This window comes from Lissotriton helveticus, chromosome 4_2 (genome assembly GCF_964261635.1).
Source record: "Lissotriton helveticus chromosome 4_2, aLisHel1.1, whole genome shotgun sequence".
NCBI lineage: Eukaryota > Metazoa > Chordata > Amphibia > Caudata > Salamandridae > Lissotriton > Lissotriton helveticus.
This window is the reverse complement of record NC_136064.1, coordinates 148102432-148119544: the sequence shown is the minus strand read 5'-3', so window position 1 is coordinate 148119544 and position 17113 is coordinate 148102432. Positions and strand designations below refer to the sequence as shown.

The 17113-nt window shown below is 49.5% G+C and overlaps 1 long non-coding RNA gene across 1 annotated transcript in view; it reads right to left on the bottom strand.

Moving 5' to 3' along the window:
• Positions 1–263: 263 nt before the first annotated feature.
• The window catches only part of LOC144752137 (uncharacterized), a 532109-nt gene continuing 515259 nt past the window's right edge, over positions 264–17113 (bottom strand). Inside the window, exons 2-5 of the long non-coding RNA XR_013594033.1 lie at positions 14930–15040; positions 13373–13821; positions 4985–5059; positions 264–1263 (exon numbers count right to left, since the gene is read on the bottom strand). This is a non-coding gene — a long non-coding RNA (uncharacterized LOC144752137). The remainder of the gene's footprint in view (positions 1264–4984; positions 5060–13372; positions 13822–14929; positions 15041–17113) is intronic.

The following is a 17113-nucleotide window of genomic DNA, read 5'->3' as shown; positions in this document are numbered from 1 at the left end:
GGTTTACTGCCTGTACAGATGCCAAGAGGAAGGGTCGAACACAGACTTCGCCTCTGCACACCAGCAGCTCTTTTGAACTCTACTTCAACTTTCTATGTGGTATAGTATGACTAGTACACTTCTGTCTGTGTTTTTTGGGAGGGGCTGTAATGTACAATGGAGAAAGTACACACAACTTATCTCTTTAGTGAGTAGATTGGTGAGCGGAATGTAGCCTTTTTGCTGCCTTCGAACTTTGCGCAATAACCACTCCATGCTATATGTTAGCATAAAAGGCCATTTTATTAGGACATGGTGTCAACAATATTTAACCAAACATCAATAAACTTATAAACAATCCCAAATCTCATGTCTTTCATTCATCATCCATTCCCATACTCATGTTACTCTCTCCTGTTTCACTCAACGACCTCCTCCCTTATTCCATTTGCTTCCTCACTTATCTTTGAACCTCCTCCAGCATCTCCAGCCATTGCACTATTGCACCCCGCACCCCCATCATGCACCTGTATCCCTCTCCTCAGAGGGTCGCCCCTCTGGGGAGAGGGATACAGGCAGAATGCCCATCATAGACTCCCCACTCCTCCGAGGTACAGCCAACCATGGAACCCCCATGGGGCGGTTACCTACCCCGCCCATCTTCCAGTGCACCTTTTGCGCTCATACCCTTTGACACCAAATGGACTTGTTCCACAGTTTACTAATGACGTCCCTCATTTCCATCATGTAGTATGCATTACCCATGTGTGAAAGGTGCACCCCATCATCACGAAATGGCAATGGCTCTTCCGGCCTGAAACCCACATGAGCAATCACCTTGATACCTTTTTCACTCAAAAAACTCTCATTGTGCGGTTTAATTTCCGTCGCGCTTTCTCCCCTGCAGCTGGCTTCAGAGCCCCCCTCCAAATTCTCTGTGGTACAAACTCAGTCCAAACAACACATGCGCCTGCAAGATTGTTCTTCATTGCCTCCAAATCACATTGCATCAATTGTAACAGAGACACGCCAGACTGCTCTATTAAGTAATTTTCTCCTAGATGTATAACCAACATGTCTGTGCAGCCTCTTTGAGACACCTTTTTCGTCAGGCAACGCTCCCCAGCGCATCCCACTCTTCCACCACCAATGCACCTCACGGTGGCTGCTGCGCAGGCCAGGCTACAGCCATCAACCTGCCTGTCCACATACTTTGCTGCCCAATGCACAGAAGAGTGTCTGACCATCCAGGTAACCGTTTAGCTCCTAGGCCCTCAATGCAACCTATGAAGAGAAACAAATGTTAATACAACTGAACAGAACCCCCAACGGTCCCTCCTGCACCCCTGCTGCCTACCCCCACATCCTTCTCCTGATTCATTTATGCCCATAGCATTCACAGCAGCACTGCCCAATCTATCGTATCTCATCCCAGGACTAGCCCAAGCACGCCGCCGACATTGCCTTGCCAATGCAAAAGGAATGCGTCCCATACTTAGAGGGGCCCATGCCGAGACGCCTCAATGCCATTCACAACACCACCAGTAACTGAAAAGCCGTCACTCACTTCTGGGAAACAACACAAACAATTTCACCTGCTACCCTTGTGTCTCCTAACAAAAACCTTGCCACTCTTCCACCGGACACTCCCCAAGCAGCCACTTTAACCAAGCCACACCCACTTGCCCCTGCCAGCATGGTCCATCTTAGAACGGCCCAACCAAATGCCCAACCACGTCCCCTCCAGACGCACATCCTCATACACTCTACCTGCCCTGCCCCTCGTACCCAACAATTGTGAAACCCGGAAATCCCTAAAGAAGATCCAGATCATGCACAACCTAAACAATGCAACCTTGTCACAACAATTCGATAACTCAACCAACAAACCTTGCAACAGGTCAAAAGTAATTGCCTCCCTAGGCGCCCCCTCTCACCCTGCTCACTCCCCCAACCTTTCAACATCCTGCTCAACAATTCTCTCTTGGCCGGATCAAAATCCACGTGCAGCGTGCTGTCAAAAGAAATCCCTGCCAGTTTTTCCCACAATCGTGTAGTTTGAGACAAACCCCTGTCAATGCAGTCCAAAACAAAATGAATGACTCCCTGTTCACTTTCTTGTCATGACATGTGCAATGTCTCACTGGTCCATCCCAGAAACACGCCAAATCCAGAGCACGCCAACCTGTAACTGTGCCTCGTAGAGTCAGCTATGGATTTCTCTACCAGGCCCACTACTCTCACTCCCCCCAGGCCCAGATACTGTCTGGCACCTTGGTCTTGCAAGCATCCGCTCCCAGCACCAGACATCTGAAACGCTGCCACTGCGAATGAGACATTGCATCTGCAATGTCAATACTTGCACCTGGGACGTGTTGCGTGCGAAAAAGCACATTTAAATGCAGGCATTGGAGCATAAAACTTTGCAACAAGCGCAACACATGCAGATCTCTCGCCTTCTGCCTGTTCACTAAGTCCACTACTGTCATTTTGTCCACGTGGAACAGTACTGACCTGTTTTGAAATTCAGAGCCCCACACTGCTAGCTCTCCCAGAAATGGGAAAAGCTCCAAGAATGCAATACTTCTGCCCTGTCTCTACCAATTTACCGGCCATTGTTCTGTGCACCACCTCCCATCCCTGAAGACCCCAAAACCTGGGGCATCAGAGAAAAGTTGCACCTGCCAAATCGTCCTATCGTCCACAAAATCAAATGAAACACCATTAAAATCTGACAGAAACTTCTGCCACACCCGCATAGAGATCACCGCACTCGACATAGCCATGCTGAGGGGACTGAAAAAGGTCCTCCCGGCAAGCACCACACGGCACTCAAAGTTCAGAAACCTCGATCACTTGCAGCAGGAAAGCCTGCATGTCTGCTACCTTCTGTTCAGGTAACCTGGCCACCCACGCAACCGAATCCAACTCAATGACCAGGAAAGTCTTCCTGCAGCTGGGTCCAGCTGTTTTTTCCGGTGCCAAGAGAACACCAATGTCTTGCCCCAGAACTTGAAACTGACTAAGCGCCCTCCCGCACTCACCAGACTGAGCTCTCCCGATGAACAGAAGATCATCCAGATAGTGAGACACCTCTTGAGGCCTGATCCGTCACGTAAAGTCCCACTGCAGTAAGGCGCTGAATGCCTCAAACAACGCACAGGAAATTGCGCAGCCATGTGAAAGACCTTGTCGACAAAGATGGCCCCTTTGAACTGTTTCCCCAGCAGCGAAAATCCACTGGATGTATGGGGAGGAGGCAAAAAGCTGACTTTATGTCACACTTTGCCAATTCCGCACCCGGCCCACACACCTGTACCAAACTGATCGCATTGTCAACAGAAGCATACAGCACTCTGGGATCCTCCTCGGCAATGAAGTCATTAACACACCTCCCCTCAGGCCAGGACAGATGATGAATCAGCCTCTACTCCCCGGGTTCCTTCTTTGGCACCACCCCCAGGGGCGACATAATCAGGTCAGTAACAAGCCAGTGGTCGAATGGACCCACTTTCCTGCCTTCTGCCTCCTCCTTCTGTAACTTAGCTGCAACAACTCCCGGAAATTCCTCAAATTCTCTGCCCACCTCTGCTCCCAGGGGCCTTGGTAACATCCCTCTGTAAATCCCCAGAGACTGCATATATTAAGCTGCGGGCAGTGAAGTGCCTAATTTTTATAAATGAATAAAAAGCACGGGGAGTGCAGGGTGAGTGAGACATTGCAAAACAAGCATTTGCAATGTAATAGGTCTCGCATTTATGTGAGTTTAAGCTATTGACATTGTAAATGACAATGACTTTTATTTATGTTTTAAAAACAAAAACAAAATTAAAAAGCATTGTTATTTGCAATGTTAAGTATAAGGCTTCACGTTTACATTTACTTCGTATTTACGGTGCAGTAAATGTAAATGTGAAGTCTCCGCTTCAGTTTTTTTTTTTTACTTACAAGGTTCCAAAGGCGAGACCTATTGGCTATACCAATGCTTGTTTAATTCAATCTGTTCGTTACTGATTTTGACCCTCTTGACAGAGCACGTGAACACCCCCTTGTTGATGGTGTAAATTATTGCATATAATGAATGTCAATGCTTGCAAATATGTGAACGGAAAGGAGGAGGATAGCAGCTGTTAAAAGAAGCTTTCAAGACACCTTCAGAGGACGATCACTTGCCCTGAGCAGCAGGATACATGACAGTAGCCAGAGCACTCCCCTGAGCCCCAGACACAAATATCCAGAGACCACGAGAAAAACATGATTATATTGAGAATAGAGAAAGTATTTGAAAGTTAGTGGGAACATCTGTGGTTTCAGTTTAAACCTAATAAAGTAGTTTTCAGTCAAGAGGGTTTCTATCATTTAAAATTGGTTGAAACCCTTAACCAAACACAACTGTTATTGTTAGGGGTGGTGGCACTCGCAGAGTTTTACTCCACATAATTCAGCGGTGTTACCTAAAAACTCTGCAAGATTCTGTGGAGTTCCGCGAGAGGGGGAAAAAGATGTTATAAATGTTATGTATTTTATACGTAGCACCGCCCTCATGAAATATCATATTGTAGAAGATGTGCCAGTTACCATCACACAATGACCTAAAAAACCATTGACATAAGGGAAGCTCATCACAAGAGAACAAGCTTAAAGAGTGAGCCGACCTATTTGGTGCATTTGTCGGTGTTTCCAAAGCATGTCCAGAGGTGTTGGGTACCATGACACTCTGCATAGCAATAAGGGGGCTTAGGCCCAATGCCAGGAGAAAGAACAAAGCACACTCCAATATTATGTGAATGACCTGGCTGCACTTCGCTGACACACATTCTCACTGTGCTACCTGAGTCCTCAACACACAAATGCGCAACTGCCCTTTTCTGGTGGGTGAACAACACATGCTCAGCACAGATGAACAACACACGTGTCTAGCTGTATAACACAAATGAACATTCCTCGATGGCGAGCCCATTGTGGCATTGTTGAATGTGTTTTATCTATTACTGCACCTGTGTACCTGGAATTATCTGGGTGCATGGATGACTTTTCCCTCTCTGGGAGAGCACTGGATGGTCATTGCAGAGAAAGGCATCTGGAGAAAACAAAGAAACAATAAGGTTTGTGAAGTACTTTGGAATTGGAGGCTTGGCTTTGCTTTATCGATGCAGTAGCAGTACCAAGCAGGTGATGCCTCTAACAGGGACGTAGGAGCTGGAGTTTTAAGATCACAGCATACCTGAGACTACCTGGGACCACATCCCTCATGCATCAGCCTTGTATCTAAGCCATGAGAACAATACTTGAGTGTTTAGTTGACTCAGGATTCACAAGGCGTCAGAGCAGAGCTATCTGCAAACTTCTTGACTTTAATTTCCCGACACCCGTGGCAGGGGTTGTATGGTAAACTGATCTTCTTAATTGTCCCCTGACTGGTGTGAAGCATGTCTCTAACAAGTCCTGGACTTTTGTGGGTACAGGTCTCACGACACATTTGGGACCACATCTCGTGCAATGATGGTTGATGCTGATGGTTAAACCAGGTGTGATTAGGAGGTCACCAGTGCTGCTTGGCTGCTACAGCTTTGCTGGCAGTCGGGCACAGTCACAGAAGAGATGCTCTGAGCTGCACACGGAAGCGTTGCTTTGTGTTACTCTGCCCCGGGGATGCATTCCTTGAGTGATGTGTGGGTGTTCCCATGCAGCCTCCATGGATTTTGATGTATTCCCAGATTTACCGGTAGTGGTGGCCACGGAATGTGCCAGATTGCTGCACTTCCCCAGGACAGGCGTAACAAGGAGAAATATATTTATTTCTCCTCATTTTTACCACTTTTAGTTTTTGCTGCATTCAGGGGATTGTTTGTGCGGAAGAAGGTGCCACTTCATGCACCAAAATAATCCTCCTCACAAATTTGAGCACCCTTGCACCATGGTGGAAGGGTACCTCCGTTGGCACTTGGTACCTGAAACGGCACCAGCGCAGGGAAAAAGACTGGAATGCACTGTATTCTTCAAAATACAGTGCAATCCTGTCCTTTCCCTGTCACACAGCACACAGCAGCACGGTGGTTTGCTGCTCTGCGTGATGTGGCAATAAATATAGCCCTTAATGTAGATGCTTGTGCATGGGTGAGGCGATATTGACGTCATAGTATAATCAAATCAGCAAAAGCACTATTTCACCAAAGTGCAAGCAGCATGAAAGGTAAGTATCACTTCATTACCCCCAGGTCCCTTATGTCCTCGGCCCATTCAGAAACTTATGGAGATAACCATCTTCTAGACAGAAAATAAAAACAAGAGGAATGCTGGGATATCCCTACTGCCCCTCCCCCCGGGAGTATAAAGGTAGGATCTACCCAGCAGCCCTCCTGTTCTTTTTTTCTGTCTTCGACAGAATGGCTGTTGGATGCTGTTGGTGATGAGGGGCTGCACCGGCTCCTGCTGGGCTTGAGTGGCGTGCAGACTCTTCTGGCTCCTCCTGCCCGGCTGCCTGGCTTCGCGGGCAGGGGTTGGATTTCCTGATGTGTCTCCCCCCCCGGCCTGCCGGGCTTGCTGGGGGGGGATTGACTTCTTCACGGCCGTTGTTCCGGGTTTCCGGCCCTTTGCGGCTGGTGCGCCGCCTCCCGGTTGCTTCCGGGTCACTGTGCGCGTCTCCCCGAGCCTGGCCGGGTGGGAGACGCGCTGCGCTGGCTCTTCGTTCCCGGATCCGGCTGTTGGTGTGGGGGCCTTTCTGTTGCTGCTCGGGCCCCCGCTCCGGGTGAGTCCCGCTTTGCGGTGTTTTTTACCCTATGTGAGTGTGTAGTGCTGTTTCTCTGTCCATCTCCGCACTTGGGCTGGGTGTCTCAGTACAACGCTGCCGGTCCGGCACCTGCTTCCTCTATACACAACTTCGGTGGTGCTGTTTGTGTTCTATGCCGGATGTCTCGAGGCTGCCGCTGCTGATGTGGCCTGCTTCGGAGCGTGTTGCTCGATCTCGGGCTGCTTTTTCTGCCTGTCCACCCGGTGGCTGCTCAGTTGATGCTTCTCTGCCTGCGGTGTGTTCGTGCAGTGTGGCTTTGCAGTCTGCTTTTACGGCTTGTGTTGACTGTGTTACCAGCGTTTGGATGCCTCCTAGTCCTTTGTTGTCCTGATGCTCATTTTCATGTTTGCAGGGGTGTGACGTTGAATACTACACAAATTATGTTGAATGGTGTAGTTTATTAAGGAACAACATAACAAGGGGCTTTCTGGTCTGCCCTCTTGGCTGCTGGCTCTGGTCCCGGAGGTTTCCTTATGTCCGGAGCTTCCTTTTGTGAGGGTGCTGCGATACATGCTGCCCTGCGCCCCCTCTGCTCACCTCGTCGTGGGCGTTCTTAGTTGGGGGTATGCGGCAGGGTTTTTTTTGCTCCTGCACTGCTTGTCCCGTGTTCTGTTGGGCCCGGGTCTGGGGGGGTGTGCTGCCTGCCGCTGTGGTGAGGGCTGCTCTATCCCTGGCTCACTGTCGGTCTTGCCCTCTTGTCTTGGGCTCTGCCGCCTTTTGTTCTGCCACCCTTGGTTCAGGCCTCCTGTCCTCTCGACACGCTTGCGTTTGCGGCGTGGGGGTTTGGGTCCCGGTTTTCTGGTGTGCTTTCTTGCGCCCGGGTCTGGTTGGGTGTGTGAGCTGCTGCCTGCCGTGATGGCTTGTTTGGCGGTTCTTTGGCGTCTGTATTGTGCTGGGTCTGGTGGCTCTGTGGCCCTCTTCCCTTCTGGGTGTGCGGTTTCCTTTGGCCTTGCTGTACGCTTGTTGTGCAGGGGTCTGGGTGTGTCACTGTGCGGGGTACGTTCCTTGTTTTTGTTGCCTGGCTGTTTCGCTGCGGCTGGGTGTGGGTGCCTTTGTCCTTGTTGTAGGCTCCTCGCTGCCGTGCTGCTGCTCGTCCGCCTCCTGGGTTGCCTTGACTGGCATTTTCTTTTGCTGTATTGGTTGGCGCTTTGCCCTCTGTCGGTCCTCCGGTCCCTTGTGCGGCTTTGGGTCTTGGCGCCTCTGGGGGTGTTTGCCCTTTCCATTTTTGGCTGCCGCGGGCTGGAGGGGGTCCCGGTCGCCTCTATGGTGTCTGGTTCTTTTCGCTGCTCCTGCCTTTGCTTGCTCTTGGGTTCCCTGTATGGTTGGGGTTTTCCTGCCTGCTTGCTTGCGCCTTGCCCTCTGGTGCTCCGGTGTCGATGTCGCTTCTTTTTCTACTGAGGCGGCCTGATTGAGTTGCCTTCTGCTTCCGGCTCTCTGCCCCGTCTGGTGGTGGGTCGTTGTTCATGCTTCTGGGGCCGCTGCGCGGTGGGGGGGGGGGTTCCTGTGGGCTCCCCTCGTTTCGGTGGGCCTGCCGTGCTATTCTTCATTGGTGGCCTTGCCTCCGCTGCGGGCTGGCTGTTGTGGCCTCTGCCCTGCCTGGGGGTCCTGTTTCTCCCCTTCCTGGCCTCTGTGTAGTTGTCCGTTTTTTTGGGCTCCTGGTTCCTGGTCCTATTCCTCCTTTTCCTTGGCTGCGCCTGGTTCCTCTCGTTGGTGCTGTTGGTTCTTTGGGGTGCTCTCTCCCCTCTGCCTCTGCTTGGGTGGCTTGTGCTGCCTTGGGTCCGGCTGTTCTGTTCCTCCCGGCCTGCGCGTGTTGTCGGGCGTGGTGCGTGGTGGGGGCCTGCTTGGTCCTTCTGGTGCTGTGGCCTTCCCTTTGCTGGGTTCTGCTGTTTCCTGGCATCCCCTCCTATGTCTGCTGTGTTGACTGCCTGGGGCCTCCTGACGGCTGCCGGGTCCTGTCATGCCTCCTATTCTCGGGGTTGGTGTGTTGTTCCCGCGCTCCGATGGCTGCTCGGTTGCTTGGTCTGGCCTGGTTGGTTTCTGCCTGGCCGCCTGGAGCTGCGGGGTGCGGTTGGCTTCTTCCTTTGGTTTTCTTCCCTGCCTCTTCTGGTTTTGGTGGTGGTGCGGGGTGGCCGTTGTTGTTGCCTCTCCTGGGCCTGTGGGTTTTTGTCTCGCAGGATGTCTGCTGGGTCTGCCTCCCGGCCTGCCGGGCTTGCTGGGCGGCATGGCTTCCTCCTGGCCGGTGTTCCGGTTTCTCGGCCCTTTGGGGCGGGGGCGCCGCCTCCCCGTTTCTTCCGGGCCGCTCTGCGCGTCTCCCCGTTGCTTGGCCGTGTGGGGGACGCGCTGCGCTGGTTGCTGTGGCCTGCGTTTGCTTCTGCTTGGCTTTCGGCCGTGGCTTTCTGTGGTGGCCTGTTGCCTTGGGCTTCCTCCCTGTTGGCTCCTGTTCTGGGCTGGTCTGCCTTCTGTTTGTGCGTCCTGCTCTGGGTTGCCTGGTTGTGCTCTTTCTGCGGTCCTGGGCTGCCTGGTTGTGTCTCTTCTGGGCGTTTCATGGGTGGCTTGGCACTTCTTTGCGGGTGTCCTGTCTGCCTGTGGGGTGGCTGGTCCCTGTGTCGTGGGGTTCCGGTTGCTTGTGGGTGTGGTGTGTTCCGGTCTGATTCTTGTTTCTGGCCGTCACACTGTTGCCTTCTTGTTTTCCCTTCTTGCCTCTTCTGGGGTTCGTTGGGGCTTCGGCGGGGCTGTTGGCTCTCGGGCCTGTGCTCTGTTGGGGTCTTGCCCTCTTTGTCCTTCCCTTGTTTCGAGTTGGTTCTGCGGGTTGCTTGGGCTTCGGCTTTGGCTTCCTGTCTGTATCCTTGGTTGCGGCTTTTCGCCGTGCGGGGTTCGTCCCCTGTGCGTGCCCTGCCTTGGGTCTTGCCGGGCTGTGGGGTGTGGTTTGCTTGTGCTTTCCTCCCTGGCTGCGGTTGCTTCTGTGGGGTCCTCTGGGGTGGTTTTGCCTCTGTCTCTCTGGCCTCTGGGTTTCTGCCCCGGTCCTTTGCTTGGGCTGTTTGGGGTCTTTGTGCCTGGCCTGTCTCTGGTTTGGCTTGGCTTGGCTGTGGTTGTTGTGTCCTTCGTGGTTCCCTTGCTGTTGTCTTGGGTCCTCCGGGTCCTTGGCCCGTCCGGTCGCACTCCTGCTTTGGTGTTCAGGTTTGCCTTCTTCGGGCTGTTGGTTCCTGCTCCCATTTCCTCCGCTTTGGCTGGAGTTCTGTTTTGGGGTTCCTGGGGTTTCTTCGGTTCCCTTTCCTCTTTTTCCGGGTCTCTTTGTCCTGGTTGGTTGCCCTTGTTGGTTGTTCCTGCTCGGGTTTCCTGGAGGTGCTGGTTCCCTTTGCCTTGTGTCCTCGTCTTGCGGGACCTGGTGGCTTGGCTTCCTGGGGTTTGCTCTTTGTTCCCTGGTGTCTGGGTTTTCTCTCTTTCCCTGGCCTTGGGCTCGGTCTTGCCTGCCGGGTTGGGTTCTGGTGGGCTTCCGCTGTTCTTCTTTGTTGGGTCTTTGGTTCCTCTGGTCCGCTTGTCTCCTGCCTGTTCTTGCGTGGGTTGTCTTCTTCTGCCCGTTTCTGGCTTGTTGGCCTGGTGGCTCTTGGCCTTTCTCTTTGTTTGGCCTCTCTTCTGCTGTTGTCCCCTTGCCTGTGGTGGCTTGGGTGTCTGTGCTCACCCTCTCGCTGGTTGGCTGTCGGGTGTTCCTGCGGTGGGCTGGTTGGCCTCTGTGGTGGCCGGTCTGGTCGTCTGGCTGTGCGCCCTTGCTCTTGTGGGGTGTCTGCTGGTCTGGTGGGGGTCCCTCTTGTCGGGGACTCTGCCTGGGGTTTCCCCGGTTCTTCCTTTTTCCTTCTGCGGTTGCAGCCTTGGTGTGGTTTCCTGGGTTGGCTTCTGTTGGGTTGGGAAGGCCAGCTTTTTCTGCTTTGGTATTTCTCCATAAGTTTCTGAATGGGCCGAGGACATAAGGGACCTGGGGGTAATGCTCTATTACTTACCGGTAATCTTCATTACTCCTGGTCCCGTTGTCCTCGGCCCATTCATACGCCCCTCCCTCCCTCCCGGGCGGCCGGCCTTCCTGTCTGGGCTTGTTTGTACAGGAGGGCTGCTGGGTAGATCCTACCTTTATACTCCCGGGGGGAGGGGCAGTAGGGATATCCCAGCATTCCTCTTGTTTTTATTTTCTGTCTAGAAGATGGTTATCTCCATAAGTTTCTGAATGGGCCGAGGACAACGGGACCAGGAGTAATGAAGATTACCGGTAAGTAATAGAGCATTACTATTGGCCATTCATTTTATGTATCTACCTTAACTTCATGGATTTTTCTCTACATTCAGCTGAGTTTGGGCTGCTCTGGTCTGCACTCCTCAGAGAATGCACTTCTAGGGCCCCAGGTGTGAGCCACAATTCCTAGACATTACAAGTGAGTGTTACTTCTCATGAGGGAGGTTTGGTCACTCCTCTGTAATACCTGTGTTAGCCTCTCAGGGAAATAGGGGTTTCCACTGTGTCATTAGGCGCCCTGAAACCCGTCATTATTTTGCTTTTATAAGATGCTTGCACTGGAACCTGGGAGTGGTGTCATTACAGCCTCATTCTGAGGCTGAAGTGGACCGGTCCAGCCGGTGATAAGATTGGGCACATCTTAGAAGTTAGGCTGTAACTCAGAGACAGGTTTGAGCATCAGTGCAGGCTTTCTTTGAGGTTTCAGTCATTCTGACACTACTGCCTTACTCACATCCTACATCCTCCTTAGAGAGGATTCTCCTGGACGTGCAGCTCTGAGGCACCCCATCAAATGGAGCTCTATAGGTATCTGATCATCACATCAAGCTTTTTCACTTTGAAGTCACTGGTGAGATCTGCCTGCACTCTGCAGTCCTGGGAGCTGGAAACCCTCTCCACACCTGGGCAGCTTCATATCGGAGGCATCGTTGATGTTTACTATGGAGTGACACAAAGTGAGATCAGCTACAGGGAGAGACCAGAGCAAGACACCTGTCATAGGTAAGGAGAGAGTGTTGAGACCCTGTGTCTCTGAGTGGCGGTGTGTGTGTTTAAACTCTTGCTGCATTAAGACCAGGATCCATCCATGTGAGTAGAGATTTATGCTATTTTTCAGGCCAGTGTCCGTCAGGGGTAAGAACAGGATGTGCATGTAAAAAAAATATGATATAAAATATATATATATAAAACGCAGAAAGCAGATAAACCATAAGATGCGGGAGTGCAAGAAAAATGTGTATAACAATAAGTGAATCTCTTTTCAGCTCCCAAGACATTGTGGGCCACATATAGCGATATTTCATGCAATGCAAGGTAACAACACACCTGGCTGCACTGAGCAGCGTGAAAGGGATAGAGAAGCAACACAACATATCTTTCAAGATATGGCATATTCCTGCTCCTCCTTGCACTGTCACACAAACTGCTGCTTAGCTCCAGTACAGGCGCCCTTGCACCACCGTCCAAGTGTTCCTGCATTACAGGCAGGGTTATTTGTGAGTAGGAAGAGACACCCTCCTGCACCTAAACAATCCCTTATGGCTTTTTCCTCTTTCTTCGTGTGCTGAAATAGAGGTACTGTCCTTGTGATGCCTCCCCTTAGAAGTCGTAACACTCTGACACACTCCCAGGCCTTCCACTGATGGTAAATCTGGGAATGCTTCTGAATACACGGGTGGGTGCATCGGTACGCCCACACTCCACCCATGTAATGCCTCTCTGGAGCAGAGTAATGCAAGGCAGTGACTTGGGACACCTTTAGTTATTCCAGATTTACCAAGCCACGCAGGGCCACACAAGGTAACATTGCATATCGTTTTACATCTCATTATCTGTTTTATGTGACCCTGTGAGCCTTTGAATGGTACAAGGGTGACACAAAACCCTTGAAAAATGTGCCCCACAGTCTATTTTACTTCACTCTTCTCTATGAGCAAGCTCATACCAAATGAATAGGAATTGTTGTCCATATACAACATACACAACAAGTAAAGAAGACACTTCCGGTTCACCATTTTTATGCATTCAAGTGATTTGCATTTACCTCTGTCTACCAGAGAAATCCACAGAGACAAGATGGTAACAAACAGGAATAGAACAAGTGAGGGCTGTGAAACATCACTTTAACTTAAAATCCCATCAGGTAATGTTAGTGAATGTTATAAATTTCATTTCTGATTGGCCGAGGTATGCTGCCTGTCCAAGCAGGAACCACAATCCAAATTAGGGTAAGTCACAGACACATCCTAGATTTACTTGTGCTTGCCCTCAGGTAGCATGGCAAAGAGCAGTCAGACCTAACTTAAGAGGCAATCTGTAAGGTATTTGTGCAACACTTCAAACAATAAAACAGTGAAACGACCACAGAAAAATATACCACACCTGGTTAGAAAATAGAGCTTAATGTAATAAATAATTCAATTGTTAGAAGTCAAGTTATCATTTTTAAAGAATAAATGCAAAAATAGCATCTAGAAGCAATTTTTGCTTAAATGGGACATCTGGTCGCTCTGAACCGGGACAAAGTAAAAAAGATCAGGCCTACTGTGATCGAGCATCGCCTAATACAGTGCCCACTTGGGTCTGCAGAACTAAAGTACCTTGATCCGGTATACGCCATCAACAAGGAAGATGTGAGATGCAGCCAAATCAATGCCCTCTCTGCCGAGCCCTGCTGTGGATGAGATGCGTTGATTTTCACCGTGCGACTGTGGCGATGCATTGGTTTCAAGTGTGATGCACTGGCTCTGATTGATATGTGCGGGTCCTGCTGCTGCAGTATGCGATGCAATGACTCTGAAGGCGCTGCTCTAGTTCTGAAAGTGATGCACTGAGTCCGCTTCACGCATCGACAAGGATGTGCTAGTTCCAACTCATGCACATATGAAGATGCAGGGGTTTTGATGAGGATGAATGGATTCTGGTTGATGCATCAATTTATAACTACTTCCAAGAGCCCACAAATGGGTTGGCAGCCCTTGGAAGGGCAGGACTTGCAGCAAGCATAGTTCAGGTGCTGTAGCAGGGTGAGTTGAAGAATTCAGTGTCCCTAAAACGTGAAAAAAAGGAGACTAATCAGCTGGCCCATGGAGTTACTCTGTGGGTAGTTTAGATGAAGGTAACGCTACTTCTCACTCTCAAGGCAAGAGGGAAGCATCCAGCAGGTCAACACAGCTCAGCAGGAGACCAGCAGGGTAGTAGCTCAGAAGAGTGGTAGTCTGTGCGGCAGCACAGCAGCCCTTCTTCCTCGCAGAGTATCCACAGGTCAGAAACGTGTACTAAATTGGTGGTGTCAGAGGTCAGTACTTATACCCAGTAGTGCCTTTGAACTCGGAGAGAATTTAAAGGAAGGTCTTTAAAGTGGACAGAGGTCCTCCAGTCCCTCCCTAGCTCCATACTCACTATTGGGGGTTAATCAGCGCTTTTTGTGGGGACAGCCCCTCCCATCCATCATGCCCTGTAAGACTAATCAGGATGTGGATGGCCCATCAGTCACACATCTGCTCCCTATATGTGTGACTATTTAGAGGGAATTCAACAGCCCAGCTTTCACCCCTCCACAGACATGTATTGGAGATAGGCAGAAGGAATCAAGTGGCTAAAGTAAGAAAATTACAACTTTCTAAAAGTGGTATTTTTGGTACTACAATTTTAAATCAGACTTCACCATCATTGTGAGTTCAGAGACGCTAAACATGGCAAACGTATCTCTTCCAGACTGAGAATTACACTTAGAAGATGTAGTAAGGTTCTCCGAAAGTCATCATAAGGCCTTGCTGAACGAAAAACAACTTTGGGAGTTTTTCACTACGAGGGCATGTAACATTTTAAAGTACATGGTTGACCAGGGCCTATGTTAGGGGAGACTTATACGTATCCTCCAGTGAGGTTTGGGCCTGGCAAAAGGATTTTGCCAGGTCAAAATGGCAATTTAAAACTGCAATTAAAAAGAGAGAGGGGCACATGGAGCTGAATGTAAGTCCAGTGGCTCGTGCTCCCGAATGATAAGTAATTTACAAAAGAGAGAGTTGCTGCTCCTGAGAGTAAACTGCAGGAGAAGTCATTTTAGAAAGGGAGGGAGTCAGAGAGACTTTTACTTGATGCGCTCACACACCCCTCACAAATGTCTTCATTTTGTTATTAATAACACTACTAACATCTACTTGTTCCGAGGGGACAAATAACCACTTGTCTTTTCATCTCAAGATGCAACTTGCGGTCTTTCATGCTGTGCTAAGGATGTTCTTGCACATATTTCACCAAATTGCCTGTGGAAAATAAAAAAATATATGATTGATACTTTGGGTCAAGGTACATACATTGGTTTTTTTATTTGAAATGCTTACTAATTAAAAGTCAATGGTTGATTCTACTGAACTTTGTACAGTTTTTGTTCCGTTTTCAATAGTAAAACATTCTGTGTAAGTGTAAGACTGCTTTCCTGGTAGAAAGGATATAGTGCCGGCATTTAAAAAATGGATTATGTACATTTGAAAGACTGGATGGGATTTTAAATGTCTGATCCCTCATCTAATACACCCCATTTCCCACTAGTACTGTGTTATGTTATTACCAAAAAGTATTAACCTTCTTTGAGGGTTTTTGTTGTCATAAAATAGGAAAAGAAATGTTTACATCCTTTGGGTATGTTAATTTCACCAAATCTTTTGAATTGGGGAAGGACTGCATTAATACCTATATTTCCCTGCTAATAATCCTTTTTAAATGTGCAATAGCAGGCATTTGTCTTTTAAAGTGCACTGAGATAGCCCTGAACACTTTCCTTAGGACTGCACTCAAGTGATCCTTGGACGTGGAACTTAGTTTTCTCCTTTTTCTACATGCGCTGCAATTACAGAGTGGCACTGCTCGGAGGTCCTTTCAGTAGACCCCAAGAGTAAGCGCTCCTCCTCTGCAGTGTGTCGAGTGATAACTTAAACAATGAGTCCTGAGGTCAGTCTTGCTATCTTTATGTGAAACAGATGGAGAGGTCACATCTGTCAATAACTGGCATGCCAGCTCTACAGTAAGTAGGAGCAGGAACTACGAGAGTGTCCGAGCCTTGATTTAGCAGCTCTACAGAGCCAGGAGTTCAATTGTTTTTGGAAGCAAATCTCAATGTCAATGTTATTAAAAACTTCAAACACAGACTCCTAAGATCACACCCTGAAACCCTGGTCTCCGATCCCTATTTCTGCTGAGAAACGGTGAAACTGTAACTGATCTGATCTTCTTTACAAAAAGACGTACTAAATAGAAGTTGGCATTTTACTCACTGCTTCAAATCACCACATCCAAGAAAACCCCTCATGGCATTACACTTTCGGTGATCCCCTCACATTCTTTCAACGTTGAAGCAACCAACTCACTGTATAACAACAGCACCATCCTTATTCAATCATCTGCCCACAGCCTGCCTATCTTTGACTCCATCTTCCCCATCATCAAGAATTCATTGACTAGCAACAACACCGCACCCTCTGAGGATCTCCCTACTTCCTCTCGCAATACACAAAATCCAATAATGGTGGCCTCTCATGGCCTCAGTATATCAAACGATCCTTCCATTTCCCTTCCGAGCTCCACTAGTGGGACAGGTGTCTGAAGAGCAAAGCTGTGATCTTATCTTTCGGACCAGAATCTCTCTCCGCTCATTACCCTGCGAGTCAACATGCTCACCACTCTCTTAGAGCAACTATCTCTGAGAATCACAACTCATTAAGACATAGCTTCATCGCTTCTGCTTCCCTAACCCCATGCTCATTAGGGTGGACATGCCTTCTATGCCCAGGTCTCTTCCCATAGCCACTCCCGTGTCACGCCCTTACCCTGTTCCCCCAAACCAGGTCAGCAATGCAAATGACACGGCCCTTGCACCTCTGCTAAACCAGGCGATCATCTTCCCACCTAATATTTCACCTCACATCCCCATATTGCCCACTCAGCTTTCTATCTGCTCCTCACCTAGCCCACCACCAGCATAGCTCCCTTTACCAAGTATCAGACTTCCAATCACACTCAGTGTTTTTATCTAGACTGGATGAGCTCACGCTTACCCTCCACCAGCTCAAGGTGGATGTTCTAAGCCTTTTACACCTCACTGCTGAGCTATCTGAGAATTAGAAATCGAGTGGACTCCTAAAGTCTGGGTTCATCAGCTACACTCTTTCCTGCATTCATGCTGGCTCATGATCCAGCCATTCTGGTGTTGACTGAAACCTGGCCCAACAACTCCTCTGTATCCATTCTTGACTTACTAGTGTCCCCTAACTTTGACATCATCAGGTTTGACAGATCCAGTGGACAAGGGGGAGGCATTGCTTGCATACATCTTAAAAATA